The sequence below is a fragment of the Bombus vosnesenskii genome, unplaced genomic scaffold, assembly GCF_011952255.1.
Source record: "Bombus vosnesenskii isolate JDL3184/JDL3185 unplaced genomic scaffold, Bvos_JDL3184-5_v1.1 scf7180000013308, whole genome shotgun sequence".
In the NCBI taxonomy this organism is placed as follows: domain Eukaryota; kingdom Metazoa; phylum Arthropoda; class Insecta; order Hymenoptera; family Apidae; genus Bombus; species Bombus vosnesenskii.
The window spans coordinates 1-20,589 of NW_022882957.1; positions in this window are offsets into that span (position 1 = coordinate 1).

Here is a 20,589-nt window from a genome sequence, read left to right on the forward strand (position 1 = left end):
TTTTTATATTTATCATGCGTCAAACTAATGTGTATTTGAAAAATGTACAAATAGTTTACAAAATTTGAAATACGATGAAAGATTGTAAGGATTTAAGCTTTGTTGAAGCCTAAATTCAATTTTCCTCGATATATAATTAACATAGTAACCAATAGGTGGCTTCGGTATTATCATTTTACTCGCAATGGTAGTTACTCTGTAATCTGTATATAAGTTGAGAAAATAAGGTTGCCGGTGCAATACTTTTATAAATCATATCCATATTAATTTTTTTACGTGGAATGTCATTAACAGTCCTGTATAATACTAACAAAAAGCAAACAATATTCGCTTTCGTCTTATTGAAACGCTTTCTTCTAGTTATTCGATTCATTTTTGAAAGACTGAATACTAGCTGATTGCACTTCTTATTTTATTACGTGCTTACAATTACAATTCGAGGTGGTAAAGTGAATTAATCTTCAGTATTTAAAACATTAAATTTAATAAACAAGAACAATTCAAAATCTTAATTGTAAAAGTGGCGAATGTTATTGTAACTTGGTCTTCCGAAACGTTGTATATTTAATTCATAAGAAATCAAATTACATAACAAATAACATAAAAAATTACAAAAATGCTTATTAGATGGGTACATGAAAAATGTTAATAGAGAATGTATCATAATGTAAAATGAGGTTATTTTGACTTAAAAGCGTTTTCTATGTAAATAGAACTTCTCTCTTACTCATAGTAGTAGAAGACTCATGCAATTTAAATATCATTCTTTAAAGAAATTACGATTGCAACATTCTGTATGTATATTCAACAATCCTAACACTAATTGAAATCAAGTAACTTGCCTGTTGCTCCCCTCTCCCATTCCACGCCCACATCCAAGTCAAGGATTATATAAATTCAATTAAAAATCTAACATAATAGATTTTTCCTTATGCAATCCGCTGCTTGACAGAATTACTAGCGAATATTTTTGAATAAAAATATTGCTGACAAAAATATACACTTTGCATATTTTTTAACACGTTGAATGCCACATATAATGTTGAAATATTACTTACAAGATATAAGTTAGTAATCAGGTAAGAGCGTATATTATACCTTTATACGCTACAAAAATGTTTGCACTTCATGTCTTCTGTTTTTTAGTTAGCCCTTAAAGTTAATATGATTTCAAATGAAGATTATGCGTCAAGTAATTCCACTAACGACACATTTTTACCAAGTCCCTCCAAACGATGTCGAATGCTGTCAGATAGGGAGGAAAGTTCTTCGAGCAGTTTATCTAATATGATAATAGCAATATGCGCATACAATAGGTCTATATTTCATGTATAAATAAAATTATTTCTATACGTTTTATACTGCATTAACTTCGTCACACCATTGTAGTAACGATAGTACTAATAAAAAATTTATAACTATTAACATTTGTTCGAATTATGTATTTCTACTAATCTTGGCGCACCGGTCACCGGAGACCCCTACGGCCAAATTTTAGTACCGGGCACCGGTGATTCTTGTGGCATTCAACGTGTTTAAACGTTTGATTAACGCAATATTTTTAAATATTATATCCATAATACATTTTTTGTGTTGTATTACAACCTCTGCATTAACATGACCTCTGCATTAACATAACAAGAACCGTGTGGAGACGGAAAGAAATCCTCTGGAAGAAATGCGAGCCCAATTGGTTATTTTTAACATACTCAAACATAATCCTATATCTAAAGCACGCGTATTGTTCGAAAGTATCACATTTATGTGTAAGCAGAACAATGTTGCATCGCGTGATGCAGTAGCGAACAGCAAGTACCTCCCGTGCTCCTGTACCGTTCCACGAGACTCCTTCCATCTCCGTGTTATATTGTAGATAGTTGACATTATATTCGATAGATGGCTATGTAACTTTTTTCTCACTCGCAGTAGTAGGTAAGCCCATAGACTTTAAATATCGTTCCCTAAAGTAAATACGATTGCAATACTCTGTAAATATGTCCATATTTATATCATTTTTTGGAGCGTTATTAAATTCATTTAACGTTATTGGATATTATAGCAAAGAATTTTTTGTGGTTTTGAGAATGGTAAACATAACGAATGTTACAAAACATATCAATGTTAATTATGACGGTCTATTGCTGTATAAATGGTCCGTACATGTATCGGTAGTTAAACATACAGATGTTAATGATATTAATACTGTTTCAAAAAGATTGTTAGTGGGTAATAAATTCCATCTAAATTTTCTTCTTTTAATTTCCAGTTATTCAATATTTCTTTTTATTATTCCAATGTATATTATCTGGTAAACCACTTAAAAATATCAATATCGTTCCCGCAAGCGGGTTTCTTCTCTAAGTTATCGTCAAATCAACTTTCGAAATTAGTCTTTTTACTGACTTCGACGTAACCACGAGTGAAAGAAATTTTTATGTCAATATATGTAAATTGGGATACAGATTCTAAAATATTTTTGTTAGAGGTATTTTTTACTGCAAAATGTATAAGAATTAAATATCTTTGGACCTCCATGTTAGTATTAATTAATTAATTAATTAGATAAATATATATACGTTCAATAAATCTGTATCGAGATAACATTTCTTACTAAATGTTAACTTCGCCTAGACACGTTGAGTTTAATAATTAAACGATTGACGCTGTAACCGTTAGATAATTGCAGTATTTTACATTTTTTTGTTCCATTTATATCTTTCTAGTTAATAAGTTGTTGAAATAAACATTAATTTATTTGTGTTAATTCTGTGGAATTTCATCGAACTACCCTTATTATCATAATCGAAATAAGGGGATCGATCAGTTCGTGGCGTCGATTATTTAATCGTAACGGGAACTTACAACTCTCGTTGACGTGCTATCTCGCGATCGCGTCTCTCTGCGAACGGTCGAAACATATACTGTGACCTCTCGGTTGTAACGTCAATTCACATCAGAGACCAGACCACACACCACGGACAGGATGGCATCCAGATGTCTGCATATCCTTGGCGCGTACCCTCGATAGTCTCAAGTACCCACCAGGAGTCTCGGAATTTTCATAGTTAAGGTCCTTCGGACCAAGCGAGTATTTCCTGTCTTAGATTTCCCTTTACGTTTATTGTCTACCACGTGTTAGCTTAGAAAGTTGGTTTTTTCCACATCTGGTATGTTCCGTTAGCAACTTTCTCGCGAGGGCGGCTAAAACCCTTCCTGGTCCACCAACCGTCTCATTATCCAATCGGAGACGGTGTCTACTGCCCTCGCTTCCTTAACCAAAATTGTCATCGACAAATCCGATAGTCCCGTGTCCTTAGATACACCCACCCCTAGCTTTTCTCAGACACAGTATCATCAGTAAAATTTCACTTATTCTGTATCCTTAGAATAGTCAACATATCTATATCGGTCTCTACCCTTATAAGTCGCGTACTTAATGTATTGTTGTAACTAAGTCTTACATAACGTGGTTGGAGTGAATTGTGATTTACGCTAATTCAGTGCGTGTTACATTGTGATTGGTGAATTCACAATAAAGGTTGATTAAAACAAATTTAATTGTTGCGTTACGACTCAACTATATTTTATTTTCACCAACCAACCCTAAAAATTACGTGACAAGTACACTCGACGTAGGACTCGCGATTATATTCGGTTCGCGAATGCGCGGTTACAAGTTAGAGTTCGGATAGCTATGATTCGGGATGCGCTATGAGCGCGGACGATGATTGCACGAGATGTCGAGAGCTTAGGTAATTATTCGACTCGAACCGTGTAAGTGTAACGATCGTTGTATGTTGACTCGCTGTGATAGACTGACTTTTTTGTCGCGCTACTGCTGCGGAGGAAGACTGCGTTGGGATGTGTCTAAGGATGCGAAGGCATCGGATTCGTTGAGAAAAGCTTTGGTTCGGAAAGTGAGGGAAATGTACGTTAATGTTTATTGGCTAATTCGTGTTGGTCGTTGGAAAAGGATGCTAGCTACCCTTGAGAGGGTGTTGCTAGCGGGAAGCATCGTACGTGAGAGATAGCGGATTTCTCGTGTGTCCCCGTGATAGGTGGTCAACTTCGAGACTGATAAACAAAGACTGTTTGTCTCTTTGGAGGACCTTAGCTAAAATAAATCCTAAGATTTATAGCGGTCCTTAGGCTAGCTGGAAATATTCGGTACGAATGTATCGACATCTTTTTTTTTTTATTTATTTGTTGAAATTACAATCAATTCTCGCGTTGAGAATTTTCAGTAATTTTTCTGTCATGGCGCAGTGACATGGCTGTTTATTTATAATAAGTTAATACTTGCTATAGATAGGTATAATTTATAAGTATTATAAGTAAGTGCATATGCTTAATTTGGATAACTAAATGAATCTAGCGTTTAGGTCTAGCGGGTAGTGCCTCTTCAGCCTGCGAATCTGGTCCGTCGTATCGAGTAGTCCAGTGATTAGGGGGTTTCGGTGTTTCTTGATTCTTTTGCTATATCTGTCGCTATATTTTGCTATTTCCTCTTCGACTGTGGGTATCTTGAGGTCGCGATGGATGATTTCGTTGGTAACATACCAAGGTGCGTCTATTAGGGATCTTAGCGTTTTCGATTGGAAGCGTTGCAGTATTTCGATGTTGGAGTTACTTGCTGTTCCCCATAGTTGGATTCCGTAGGTCCAGACAGGTTTTATTACGGTCTTGTAGAGGGTAATTTTATTCTGTATGTTTAGTTTGGAGCGTCGGCCCGTGAGCCAATAGAATTTTTTTAGTTTGTCCTTTAGTCGCTTCGTTGTACCGACATCTGACAGTCATCTTGTCCGCAGGTATAGGGTCTTTGTGTCGTGCGTCTCGCGACGTAAACTGTTGGGAAGTTTACTGTCAAGTGCCGCCACAATACTCGGAACAATAGTAAACGCATCATGATACTGTAGAGAACGAGGTAGTTCAAATATCGATTCTAAGTGTCGTGAGCACTTTATTTGTAATGCCTTGATACAAAGCACGAGCCCTGATCTGATATTAATCGTGATAAATACGCGCGTGTTTTGATATCTTCGAATGCTAAACTCTCTCGATAAACTCGATAAACTCTGTCTCGCTCGTCAATTCGCTCGTTTATTTATATCGGTCGGGGGACAGTCGGAAAACTTGAACTCGACTGCGTTTGACGGTTGAAAGTAACGGCGACATTGTTTTGCCTCGGAGTTCGATTATTAATACAATATGTGTGTGTCCTACGATATTGATGCTCCGAGGCAAAACAACAATAAGATTTAAATTTATTAGCCTGCCGCTACAGTACGTTAGAAACGAGGACATTCGGAAAGACCTGGGAATACCAACGGTCAAGGAGGAGACTAACAGAAGTGCAAGAAGGTACGGAGAAAGAATAGCAACGCGCCCAAACCGGCTGGCAGCGGAAACGGTCGACACATCAAGCATAAAAAGAAGATTAAAAAGGAAACACCCAACAGATCTCACAAGGACATAACTTAACAAACACGATGATGGTACCCCGCTGGGGGTAGCCACCCACGTGTTATATTAGTATACCGCTATAATATTTTACCAAATGTCCTACTGGACAAATTGTAAAATTCAAATAACTAAATAATAAAAAAAAAAAAATGAGCGTGAAGATATCGATGGCACATTGGGCACGTAGGTGTTGCGCTTCGTATCACGAAGCCGTTGGAAAGTTTCGTGATTCGTGCCGCTACAAAACCATTGCGCTCGCGTCTTCGCCGAATATCGCGAATATATCGAAGCGATTAATCCAGCAAGCTACGACGTGGTCTCGCCGTTTGCGACGATCTCGAAGAATCTTTGCACGAGCTAAATAATTACAAAGTCGAGGTGGAAGCTAGAAGCAGTCGCAACAGCGAGCTACGACGATTTACCAACAACTTGCAAGCCAACAAGAACGCGTCTTCCGGTTGCTCTGGCGATCTCACGACGTTCCTTTCGAAATTCCTCCTCGCAACAGGAGTCTCGTTCGACTCGCACGAATTAATTCCGCTTCCTATACAAGGTTCTCGTAGTCCAAGTTCGTTCATCCTCTTCCGTATAGAACCCCGACGATCGTATTCGATGCTGTTGTCGCGTAAACTCGAGGGTCGGGCGATAAAATAAAAACAGTCGAGTCGTAACACGACTATTAATTTTGTTTTAATTACGCTTTATCTGAAATTCAGTAATCAACTGGAATACACACCGAATCGACGTAAATCACAATTCACTGCAACCACGTTATGTAAAGCTTAGTTACGACGATACGTTAAGTACGCGACTGTTACAAGGGCAGAGATCGGTAAAGATACGTTGACTATTCTAAGGATACAGAATAAGCGAAGTTTTACCGACGATACTGTCACGTAATTTTTAGGGTTGGTTGGTGAAAATAAAATATAGTTGAGTCGTAACGCAACAATTAACTTTGTTTTAATCAACCTTTATTGTGAATTCACCAATCACAATGTAACACGCACTGAATTAGCGTAAATCACAATTCACTCCAACCACGTTATGTAAGACTTAGTTACAACAATACATTAAGTACGCGACTTATAAGGGTAGAGACCGATATAGATATGTTGACTATTCTAAGGATACAGAATAAGTGAAATTTTACTGATGATACTGTGTCTGAGAAAAGCTAGGGGTGGGTGTATCTAAGGACACGGGACTATCGGATTTGTCGATGACAATTTTGGTTAAGGAAGCGAGGGCAGTAGACACGGTCTCCGATTTTGGATAATCAGCCAGTTGGTGGACCAGGAAGGGTTTCAGCCGCCCTCGTGACGAAGTTGCTAACGGAACGTACCAGACGCGAGGAGAAACTAACTTTCCGCGTTAACCCATGGTAAACGATAAACGTAAAAGGAAACCTAAGACAAGAGATTCTCGCTTGGTCCGAAGGACCTTAACTATGAAAATTCCAAGACTCCTAGTGGTTACTCGAGACTATCGAGGGTACGCGCCAAGGATATGCAGACATCTGGGCGTCATCCTGCCCGCGGTGTGTGTCCTGGTCTCTCATGTCAATTCACGTTACACCGTCGCGATCCAACATTTATCTCTCGCTCCTGTCTCGATCGTCGGATTGCGACGAATACCTGGCCGACACGTGTCTGCGTACTCGCCAACGTCCACATTCGCGAGGCTACGGAGCGAGCAACACCGCGAAGCGACCTTCGCGCTGGACCTCGCGTAGATCGACTGTTCGATGACCTTGAAACGAGAGCTGCAGGGTCCGAGATCGACGTACGCGGAGATACACAGCGGCCAACCGATGGACGCGCGTTCTACAGCGCACGCGGCGCTGCCGGAAGGTAATTCGCGAAGAATCGCGCAGCGTCGCGCGGAGGACGTGGCGCTGCGTGGAACAGAGACGCCGCGGGTGCGGCAAATAGCCGCAAGGGCTACGCGCTGTACGTTCCAGAGCCGTGGAATCGCGTCGACGAGAATATTGGTCATTAGGTGGTTACGATCGGCGCAGGAAAAAGAGACCGCGCGATAAACATCGAGACGCAGGAAACGGAAACCGAATTGGCTGAGGCGAATTGAACCAACGGTCCGTACGAATTAAGAACTCGACGACCACAGCGATCGTCCGCGCGTAGCGATAGCGTTTACGATAGCGCCGCGTGCGATCGGTGCTCCGCGCCGCTTCGAACAATCTACGCAAACTGTCGCCGATATTTCGGCTGCGGGAAACTCGGGAAGATCGTTCTTTTTTTTTTTTATTATTTATTTATTTACATTTTACAATTTGTCCAGTAGGGCATTTGGTAAAATATTATAGCTTAGTGATATGGCGATATAGCATGTGGATGGCTACCCCCGGTGGGATACCATCTTCGAATGGGAAGATCGTTCCGTCTCGCGAGGAACCGCAACGACGGCGAAGTAAGATCGTGAACGACGAGAAAGCCTCATTAGTCGCGCGTTTGACTCGGATACTCGCATGGAACATAGGGAGGATTCCGGTGAAATGGTCGCGCGACTATCAAGTCGCGCTACCGATCACGCGGACGCCGAATGCAACGACGAAGAAACACGACAAGAGCCGAACTCCGTTTCGTCGTGTAATTTTGCGAAGAACTGAGTGCTCGACTGATCGTGTTTTAAGAATTCGGACGATAGGGCGAACTGCGCTTTAGGGAACGCGAAATTAGCGACTTACTTCGCAGTGTCGTAGTTTTCGACGTGTTCCAGCTGAAAAAGCAAGCTTCAAGGGGCGGAATCCGCTGGTTCGAATGTTACGCGTGCTTAGAGTCAAGCATTTTTGGCGTATCTGATGGGATGCTTCGCGCCATGTTGGTTTCTAGCTGTCGTTTGATTGGCTCGCGTCACGGTCGTATGGTAAATCTGGAAACTACCGTGGGGAGGGTAAGGCTCTCGGGGACAAAACGATATCGGTGAATTTGGCCGCGGTAGGACGCTTCGATCGAGTAATTGGGACTTGTCGCGAAACGCCATCGTGCGGAGATAACTAGAATCCGGTTGTTTCTGTTTCTTTGTGTTCTACATTAGCGTGGTCGCGTACTCATGGTAAAACGAGCAGCAGCGGGTATGGACGAAAACAGCAACGCTGCGATAATGATAATTGAGAGCAGTTTTTGTCTTAAACGTACGATCATTACGATTATATCGTCGTTATTTTGTATTCAACTAGTGTCTAATAAATATTACGTGATATAAATATGTTTTTCTTTATCGAAAACCTTTGTAAAGTGTAGAGTCATACTATAATCTTGCTTTCCTATTACAGAATTTAATAACATTGAAATGTTTCATTCGCGAATAATATTTTGGACGTGATATTATTTACACACGTTGCGGATAGCGTTAGTAGTTACACAATTTTCCGACGATTCGAAGAAAATTGAAAGCAAATTTACCTTCCGACATACGCGTCGAATATAAAAGTATCGAATATATATACACGTACTTGATTTTAAAGTTGCAGTTCTTTGATACAAAACTGTTCTGTTGTTAATGATAATACATATGTAATAAAGCTTCGTAATCAATATTCACTTAAACAACGTCTTTGCATACCAAACGAAATACCGTATACGCACTTATTTGAAACAAATGTCGAAAAACGACGAACAGTAGTTTAGTTTAGTCACTGAAAAATCTCGCTAGTGTACTTTACGTTCTTTTCCTTGATGCCTTCGCCGAAAGATAGCGTCACGTACAAAAATCCTAGCTTCTCCATCGTAGCGTTCCACGGTGGCCAATTTGCAAAGCGCAGCTCTCGAAATCCAGAGCCTACGCCCCTCCACAGCAGTTTCCTGAATCGTACACGCGACCGTGGTCTACGACCAACGACTCCGTTCATTGGTCGAATCGTTGCGTAGAAACCATTACGGCGTCCAAGTAGCCTATCAAATACGCCGATAATGCTGGATTTCGCATGCGCGACACTTTTGCGCCAACGAATTCCGCGCCTTGAGACTCGTTTCTCGGGTCGAAACACGTGGAAAGTTAGAGGATCGCGATGACCAAAAAGTCGACAATTTCGCGTCCCCCGAAGCGTAGCAAATCCCGAAAAATTATCGCTTCGTTGTAAATTGCCGCGTGTACATTTCAAGATGTAACAATTGTATCCATGTTTCTGGCGTTGATCGTTTCCACAGCTAGCAGGTTTGGGCGTGTTCCTATTCTTCCTTTATATTTTCCTTTTATATCTGCCAATTTCCTCCTTGACCGTTGGTATTCCAAGGTCCTTGCGTATATCCTCGTTTTCAACGTACCATAGGGCGTTTACTATCGTTCTAAGAATTTTAGCTCGCAGCGTCTCTATTTTGGTTATGTGGCTCGTTGCTGCTGTCCCCCATAGTGGTACTCCGTACGTCCAGATTGGTCTTGTGATCGTTTTGTATATTCTTAATTTGTTTTCTATGCTCAGTTTGGATTTTCGACTTGTCAGCCGATGCATTTGTCTCCTCGCTGTCTGCATTTTGTCTATTATCGATTTAGTACGCTGTTTCCATGCGAGTCGTGTTTCTAGGTGAAGTCCTAGGTATTTGACTTGCCTCGTTTGTATTATGTGCGTGCGTTCAGTAGGATATTTGGTAGTTTTTTTTTTTTTATTTAAAATTTCATATTCACAATTTGTCCAATTTGGACATTTGGTAGAATTGTTTATCTGTTTGATTATCACGTGGGTGGCTACCCCCAATGGGGTACCATATTCGTGTTCGTTGAGACATATCCTTTGCGAGATCTGCTGGGTGTTTCCTTTTTAGTCTCCTTCCTATGGTTGTGTCGATCGTTTCCGCTGCCAGCCGGTGCGTTGCTATTCTTTCTCCGTACCTTCTTGCGAATCTGCTGATCTCTTCCTTGACCGTTGGTATTCCAAGGTCCTTGCGTATATCCTCGTTTCCATCGTACCATGGGGCGTTTACTATCGTTTTAAGAATTTTAGCTCGCAGCGTCTCTATTTCGTTTATGTGGCTCGTTGCTGCTGTCCCCTGTCACGACCGGCATACTTCAAATCCGACTGACTGACGATAGAGACAAAGATGTGGCGGCACTCGGCGACGACGTATATCGCTGAAGTGCCTAGTGAACCATCAACATCCCAACGATCCTTCCACCGAAGGTTCTAGAAGAAAGAGCACGTGGCAACGATCGCGGACGCCTAGCAAATGCACGGACGGTGGGGATGTTGAGGGATGTTGACAAAAGAAAGTAATCGGATCCGATCGAAAGTAAAATCATAAGAGTCAGTCTTAGAAAGGTCACGCCTAGAGTTCGGAAGTAGATTGTAAAGTGTATTGATGTTAGAAAAAAAATAAAGTTTTCTTTTTTTTATTTTTCACCTCAAATTCCTTTTTTATCTTGTTATTTTACGTGACAAGGTCACAGTATGTGTTTCGACCGTTCGCGGAGAGACGCGATCGCGAGATAGCACGTCAACGAGAGTTGTAAGTTCCCGTTACGATTAAATAATCGACGCCACGAACTGATCGATCCCCTTATTTCGATTATGATAATAAAGGTAGTTCGATGAAATTCCACAGAATTAACGCAAATAAATTAATGTTTATTTCGACGACTTATTAACTAGAAAGATATAAATGGAACAAAAAAATGCAACTGCGTTTTGGTTGATAAGTAATGCGCGACATACGAGATGCGTCGACGGTTCGACTTCTCGAAAACTTCTGAACGTCTTTCGATTTTTTTCGTTTTTTCTGCAAGGCGACCCCCACTACGTTCGCATCACGCCACATTCTTTTACGCGAGGTAAAATAACGGCCACGAGTCGACGTTTCTGGAAGTCGCCCTGCTTAATGAACCATGCGCTTGCCACTGCAATGTTTGTTTGCCGGGCAGACGCGACGATCCGTTTGCGACATTATAGTTATCGACTATCGACAGTTAAGAATATGACCTATGGTAAGCCGCATGGCGTAACAGTATGCGAGTGGAAAAGTATGTTGCGAGAGTCAGAGTTGATCGAGACACCGAAGAGTAGAGTTGAGAGAATTGATCGAATTGTCAGAAAGAAAGAGAGAGAGAGAGAGAGAGAGTGTTAGATTCGTTGTAACGAGAGTTGCCAAATAACTGTAAAGTTATTTGATATAGATACGAGTATCGCATTTAGTTTCAGTTAAACAAACATCGTTTTCTGTCCAATTTATATTTGTATATTTAATTCACTATTAATAAATTGTAATTAATCGGGGAAAAAATTTATATCTTAATTTCCACGATACTACAATAGGTATTTTGTATTTCGGCTCGTATTGTCACTGTTCTCGAGCATCGGTCTGGTTTGTTTACTACGCTTTTTTTTTTTTTTATTTGTTGAGATATGTATAATTTTCTGTGCTGGACTAGGTTAAGTGCGTAGTAGAGATACTTGTATGTGAATATCAGTGTGTGGAAGTATGTGTGTCCGAAGCGTCACGAAAACAGACGAATGTAAACTCCACAGTCGGTTAAGGGTCAGTCGAAGAGTCGGTTTACAGTCGGGTATAGAAGAAAGTGCTGAGACGCGTGCAAATGTGTATCGATGAATATATAAGGAATCGTCGATGAAATAAATATATCATTGTTTTAATATTAATCCTCAATATAAATTTAGTGTTCCTATAACGTTATTTTGGCCTGAAAGATCCACAATTCTCAACATTATTTAATTCTTTACATTCACAATTTCTCCAGTTTGGACATTTCGTAGAATTACTACGCTTTGACGAATATCGTGTCACGTAAATTTAAGGGTAGTTTGATGAAACAAAGTAGCTGAGTCGTAACACAACTACTGTCTTTATTTTCCAGCACAGGTTTACACCGATCGGGCAGACGTTCACTGTTCCATGGTTTTGTCCATTTCTCCCTAGGTGTTCTCGTCTCATTACGGAGGAAAGCTCGGAGTGGGTGTGCCCCTTTTAATTAACAACGCGGATTCGCTGTTCGCACCTTCCGTTAGGAAAAGCGAGGGTAACGATCCACGATGCCAATTGGTTATAGGCCATGTCAATAAACGAAGATAGGAGGAGAAAGCCTCCTACCAACGCGGCTAGTAGGTAATATCGTTTATGGGAGAAACCAGCTTTTTCGTTAGTCAGATATTGGACCTTTCCCATTAGGTAACCTACCTGCTTTCCCCGTAATTAGTAAAAGGACGTATAACAACCTAAGGGCTGTCTCAAGGACCATCCATAAACAGATAACACAAGAATAATAAACTAAAAGTTTAAGTTTATGGTGGGTCCCTGGGGTACTTGAGGGTACGCGGTGAAGACCTGCACACATCCGGCCTCTGATAGGAATTTTTTTTTTTTTTAATATTTATTAAAATTACAATCAATTCTTGCTTTGAGAATTTTCAGTAATTTTTCTGACGTGGCGCAGTGACATGGCTAATTATTTATAATAAGTTGATACTTATTATAGATAAGTATAATTTGTACGTAAATATTGTAAATAAGTAAACGTTACTTAATTTAAATAACTAGTTGAATCTATCGTTTAGGTCTAGCGGGTAGTGTCTCTTCAGCCTGCGGATCTGGTGCGTCGTATCGAGTAGTCCAGCGATTAGGGGGTTTCGGTGTTTCTTGACTCTTTTGCTATACCTGTCGCTATATTTTGCTATTTCCTCTTTGACTGTGGGTATCTTGAGGTCGCGGTGTATTGCTTCGTTGGTAACATACCAAGGTGCGACTCTGATCGGAATTGACGTTACAATCGCTTGGACCCGAGTTTCGTCGAGCTATGACACGGCAAGGGGTTAATATTCGATCTGGTATCGTCTTACTCGATGCACGACGATATTGTTATTTTCGTATGTTTTTAACGTGTTTCGGCGACCGAATTGGGAATATGGTTTCGTTCACGGCATGAGTGACTTGTTGTAGACGATAGAAGAATGAAGCTGAAATTACGAAAGATCGACTACGAAGTAGAACGGGAGCATCGTCGGTGGATGATGTCTCTGCTCGCGGCAAATTTCCGTAATACGTTTATTTATTTATTACCTTGCATTCCGAAGAGTAGATTGCAAATAACGCGAAGTATAAAAGAAAAAAAGGGGGAAGATTCGTAGTATGTTTTGGCGTTCGAGAGCGAATTAATTCTTTGAAGAGAGAAGGGAAGCTTTTTCTTGAAGCTTAGATGGAAATATGACCAGGGAATATCTACGCGAAGAAATCAATACGCGTAATGGTTAAAAAATCTTTCATTCTGGAATATTCTATTTGGAAAATTTTCCTGGGACCATCTGTGAATCATAAACCATTGTATATAGTGGTATTTTAATAAATTGTTGTCAAGTCTAAAAACATCGTCTCGTAACTTCGTAATTATTACGAGTGAATAGGTAAAAATTTTGCGAGGTATGAGTTTCAAAGACGTATTTTTGTTTCAAAATATTGTTTGTTAGAAATATCTTTTACCGTGAAGCGTATAGGAATAAAATATTTTTGGTCCTTTGCATTAACATTAATTACAAATGTTATTAGTCTTCCCAATTTTATAAGAAGGGTTGTATGAACATGTGTATAACATGGTGATGGAAAGAAGTCCTCTGGAAGGAATGCGAGCCTGATTGGTTGTTTTTGACAGACTCGACCAATCCTAAAGCTAAGCACGCGTATTGGTCGAAAGTGTCATATATATGTGTAAGTAAAACAATGTTGCATGGCGTAATGGCGAGCGATAGAGAACAATAAGTAACTACCTTGCTTCTGAAATGTTCCAGGAGACTCTTTTCCATCCCCGTGTTATACATATTAGGTTGGCAACTAGGTGGTTGCAGATTTTGTCAATAAGTGGTATTTTTTCATCTTCCAATTTCGAATTATTCAATATTTCTTTTTATTATTCCAATGTATATTTGGTATACCATTAAGAAATAAAGAAAATAAAAAAAATAATAAAGTAAAATAAAATTAAAAATAATAGAATAAGTAATAATAAAATAAAATAAAAAATAATAAAAGTAAAGAAAATAACATTTGAATATGTTCAGATAAGAACTGATAGGGTAAGCATGATATATTTTCAAATTTATTTTTTTCGGAAATGAAGCATCTTGCAGACAAATTTTATTCCATTTTGTTATTTTTATATTTATCATGTGTCAAACTAACGTGTATTTGAAAAATGTACAAATAGTTTACAAAATTTGAAATACAATAAAAGATTGTAAGGATTTAAGCTTTTTATGAGCCTAAATTCAATCTTCCTCGATATATAATTAACATAGCAACCAATAGATGGCTTCGGTATTATCATTTTACTCGCAATGGTAGTTACCCTGTAATTTGTATATAAGTTGAGGAAAATAAAGCTGGCGGTGCAATGCTTTTATAAATCATATCCATATTAATTTTTTGATGTAGAATGATTGTAGTTGTTCTCGTTATTACCAACATAAAATCAAATCATCGTCGTATTCTCGTTATTGATACTTCCTTTAATTATTTGATTTTCTTTCAAAAGATTAGATGATACGTAATATTTGTTGTTTTGTTACATGGTTACAATTAGAATTGTGGGTTATAAAATAAATTAGTGCAGTATTTAAAACATTAAATATATTAAATAAGAACAATTCAAAATCTTTATTGTAAAAGTCGTGAATGTATCGTTACTTGGTCTTCCGAAACGTTATATAATTTAATTCTAAACAAATCAAATTACATAACAAGTAACATAAAGAATTATAAAAATACTTATTAGGTGGGCACATGAAAAGTGTTAATGGAGAATCTATTATAAAGTAAAATGAGGTTATTTTGATTTAAAAGCGTTTTATATGTAAATAGAACTTCTCTTACTCATAGTAGTGATAGACTCATACAATTTAAAGATCATTCTTTAAAGAAATTACGATTGCAATACTCTGTATGTATATTCATATTTACATCAATTTTTGGATACGACAATCTTATTTCGCATTTATATTATTTAAAGTGTAATGAAGAACTATATTTGAGAACAATCCTAAATCTAATTGGAATCAAGTAATTTGCCTGCTGCTTCTCTCTCCCATTCCACGTTCACATCCCAGTCAAGGATTATATAAATTCAATTAAAAATATAATATAATAGATTTTAGAACAGTAAGTATCTCCCTTGTTCCTGTACCGTCCCACGAGACTCCTTTCTATCTCCGTGTTATAGATAGTTAACATTATATTCGATAGATGGCTACGTAACTTTTTCCTCACTCGCAGTGGTAGTAAACCCATAGACTTTAAATATCGCATCCTTAAAGTAGATGCGAATGCAATACTCTGTAAATATATCCATATTTATATAATTTTTTTGCGGATTTTGCTATGGTCCTGTGTTAACATGCAATGAAGAAATTATTATTATAGGAGGAATGGTAAACATAAGGAAAATATGTTGATTTCAATGCTATCGGTCTATTGCTACATCAATAGTCTGTAGGTATATCAATGGTAAAACATATAGGTATTGATGATATTAATACCTCTTTAAAGGGAGGATGTGGATAATAAATTGTATTTAAATTTTCGTCTTCTAATTTCCAGTTATCCAATATTTCTTTTCATTATTCCAGTACATACCTGGTAAACCATTTAAAAGCATTAACACTAGGTTTACGGAAATCCGTCAATTTGGCGGATTTCAAACTTCGACAAGAATTACCCCAAAAACTACAGCATTAATTTTAACCATTTTGCATCGTAATAAATTAATCATTTCATCGAAAGAATTTACACACACAATTATTTTTTCCTAAGCTTCCTGATTTTTGAAATTTATATGTAGTATACGTATCTCTACGAAACCCGTCAAATTGACTGGCTAACTGATTTCATAAACAATCCTTATATGTTTGCTTCGTTCGTAAAATCATTCCTCCAATAATAAATATAACAATAAAAAAAGAAGTCTTTACTAAGATGCCTCCAATTCGTTATCTCAATCTATTTTCGTCTTCAACGAAATCGCTTATGCCTATCACTGAAGAAACCCCTAAAGCAAGAGACGATCTTCGGTATGATCGCTGCAATGACAGTATAAGAACGTTCTTCAAAGACAGTGTGCAAAAGTTTCAGTTATTGCAAACAGTCTTCGCTTATTCTAAGTATTTACAATAGGATAATTGAATTTCAGCACAGTATTTTTTTGTTTTGACCAATCCGCCTTTTCTAGCAATCATGAGTAAACCCAGAAGATATAATAAAATGTGGCGGCACTCGACCACGGAAATTTCCAACGGCTTCGCCTCACAAAGCGCTGTACCTTCGAAGCTCAAGGCCGACAGCCCTAACGTACCATCGATATCCCTACGGTTCTTTCGCCGAATATTCGCTAGAATGCATACGCGGCAACCGTCGCGGACTTCTAATAAACGCGCGCGTAGTGGAGATATCGAGGGGCTACAAAGAAAAGAATCTGTTCGGTATTGAACCAAAAAGATTCATTCTGCCCCGAGCCGCGAAGTGCGATAGGTTAAGAGAAGCAAACACAATTAGAGAAACGAGTCGTCTACTCTTGAGAGTTCAGTTTTGATCGTTACTTGTTACTAATCGTTGTTGAACGTTAACCATTGTTAATCGTTAATCGTTGCTAATCCTTAATCGTGGTTAAACGTTATTTGTTGTTAATTGTTGAGAGTCTAATAAACGTTATTGTTGAAAATCAAGGGTATTTTCTTGTGGGCACCTTCACGGACGATCACCTCACAAATGCGAACAAATACCTTGGTTGTTAAACGTATTCGAGTGCTCCTTCGGTACCTATCACGACCTATCCACCTCAAAGATATTGAACAAAATTGTCAACATCAAATGAAGATTGTTCTAAGGATAGATTGTTCTGCGAAGAAGATCAGTATGAATTAGGCCAAAGGGAAGTCGACGGTGAAAGTTCTGAATACGTTGAAAGTGGAGAGATAGAAGGATGTCCAGATACTGAAAAGGAAAACTTCTCGAAAGTGTGTCGTAACGAGAAAAGGACGCGTATTCTTTCTAGCTCTGATTGCGATGATGAGAGGACGAGCATTCCAAGCACATTCCAAAATGTAATGGGTGAAATTGAAATTGCAGTTGACGGGGCACAGTGGATAAAACTGAAAGCTGGCGGATCTAGGGGTAGAACGTCCGTTTGTATGATATTCGAGGATATCGCAGGGCTTACTGGCTATGCTAAGAGAAATATTATGTCGGGTTGTGTAACTGGTGTTTTCGAATTCATAATTGACAGACACATAACGGAATACGTAAAAGATTGCACTGAGACCGAGGCGCATCGAGTTTTGAAAAAGGACTGGACAATCACAATTGTTGAGTTACGTAGTTTTACGACAGACAATTTTGTTTGCAAGCATCCGGTTAGCTAAAAAATTGCTTGCAGAAAAAACGACCTTGATTGGGACCATCCGGTCGAAGAAAAGAGAACTGCTAAAACCAGTGAAAGAAAAAAAGAACAAGATGACTTTGTTTTCCTCACATTTATATAAATCAGAAAACTGCACGCTTTCTGTAAAAGTAAACCTAACGTAAAAGTCCTCCTTCTAAGCAACAAACATGCGGATGTACAAGTAGAAGACAATTATAAACGTGTTCCAGAAACCATTACTTTTTATAATAAAACAAAGATTGGTGTGGATGTCGTTGACCAAATAGCACGCAAATATAGTGCGAAAGCAGGGAGTTTCCGATGGCCCCTTTAAGATTTTTTCAATATTTTAGATTTGGCAGCGATAAACGCGTGGATATTATATAAAGAGTGCACCGGATCGAAAATATCCAGAAAGGAGTTTATATTTTGTTTAGCCGAGGAATTAGCTGGAGAAGATAAGGAGAATATTTGTCAAAGATCAGACGCTTCGTTTCTGTCACCTTCAACGTCAGAAATGCGGAAAAGTTGCCAAGTGGGCTACTGTAAAAAAGATGGAAGCAATAATTGTTGTATATATTGCAAAAAGATCGTACGCGGAAAATACACAAACAAAATTCAGTATATTTGTAAAAAGTGTGCTCAATAATTATGATTACCCTATATCGTTAATATTATTATCATTTCCGTGATAATTTAAAAAAAGAAATACTTTTTACTTAGTAATAATTCATTTAAACGTGAAGCTTAATATTGTTCGATTCAGACTTAATTTGAATACATCGATTTTTTAAAGAACATGCGAATTTTCGTTTAACCGTCAATTTTACGGGTGCTCGTAGAGATAGGTATATAAGAAATGCTCGTGAACCTAGTGTTTATAGTTTCCGACAAACTGGTTTTTTTTGCTAGGTTAACGTCAAACAAATTTTCGAAAATAGTCTTTTTGCTGAAATCGACGTAACCACGAGTGAAAGAAATTTTTATTTTAATATATGTAAATTGGGGTACAGATTGTAAAATATTTTTGTTAGGGATATTTTTTACCGCAAAATGTATAAGGATAAAATATCTTTATATTAGTATTAATTAATTAAATCGTTTTATAAACATATATACGTTCAATAAATCTGCATCGAGATAACATTTCTTATTAGATGTTAATTTTGTCTAGGCACGTTGAGTTTAATAATAAGCTGTATTCAAAAGTACATTGTCCATACAAAGCACAAAGTCGGATAGGAACAGATTAATATTTTTGTATTTGTCATATGTCAAACATATAAGTGTTAAAAATGTGTATAAACAAGCTTTCAAAATTTAAAACAATAGAAAATTGTAGAGAATTAATTTTTTAAAGTCCTGAGTTAATTTTTCTCGATAATTAACATAGCAAGCAATGCTTCTGAACTGTTTCACGAGACTCTTTTCCATCTCCGTGTTATACATTTATGTTGGCAACTGAGTGGCTGCGGTTTTGTCAATAGGTGGTGGTATTAACAAACCGTTCTCTCCTACAGCGCATCTTCCCTACCACAGAATTGCTTTGTTATACTTTAACGTGGGAAATATTCCGCCGAAAAATTACGGCGAATGCTTCTGTAATCCAAAACTTTTGAATCGTATCAACATTGTTGGTAACGGTATTTAAAGTATATGGATTTACTACCTGCGAGAGTGAGAAAAAGGTTACGTAGCCATCTATCGAATGTAATGTTAACTATTGAATTGGCAACTACTATGATGATTGCGGATTTTGTCAATAGATGATATTTTTCACCTTCTAATTTCGAGTTATTCAATATTTCTTTTTACTATTTTAATGTATATCTGGTAAACTATTAAAAAATAAAGAAAATAAAATAAATAATAAAACAAATAATAATAAAATAAAATAAAAAATAAAGGAAATAAAATTTGAATATGTTCAGATAAGAACTGATAAGGCAAGCATGATATATTTACAAATTTATTTTTTCGGAAATAAAGTATCTTACGGACAAATTTTATTCTATTTTATTATTTTTATATTTATCATGCGTCAAACTAATGTGTATTTGAAAAATGTACAAATAGTTTACAAAATTTGAAATACGATGAAAGATTGTAAGGATTTAAGCTTTGTTGAAGCCTAAATTCAATTTTCCTCGATATATAATTAACATAGTAACCAATAGGTGGCTTCGGTATTATCATTTTACTCGCAATGGTAGTTACTCTGTAATCTGTATATAAGTTGAGAAAATAAGGTTGCCGGTGCAATACTTTTATAAATCATATCCATATTAATTTTTTTACGTGGAATGTCATTAACAGTCCTGTATAATACTAACAAAAAGCAAACAATATTCGCTTTCGTCTTATTGAAACGCTTTCTTCTAGTTATTCGATTCATTTTTGAAAGACTGAATACTAGCTGATTGCACTTCTTATTTTATTACGTGCTTACAATTACAATTCGAGGTGGTAAAGTGAATTAATCTTCAGTATTTAAAACATTAAATTTAATAAACAAGAACAATTCAAAATCTTAATTGTAAAAGTGGCGAATGTTATTGTAACTTGGTCTTCCGAAACGTTGTATATTTAATTCATAAGAAATCAAATTACATAACAAATAACATAAAAAATTACAAAAATGCTTATTAGATGGGTACATGAAAAATGTTAATAGAGAATGTATCATAATGTAAAATGAGGTTATTTTGACTTAAAAGCGTTTTCTATGTAAATAGAATTTCCTTAAAGAAATTACATGAT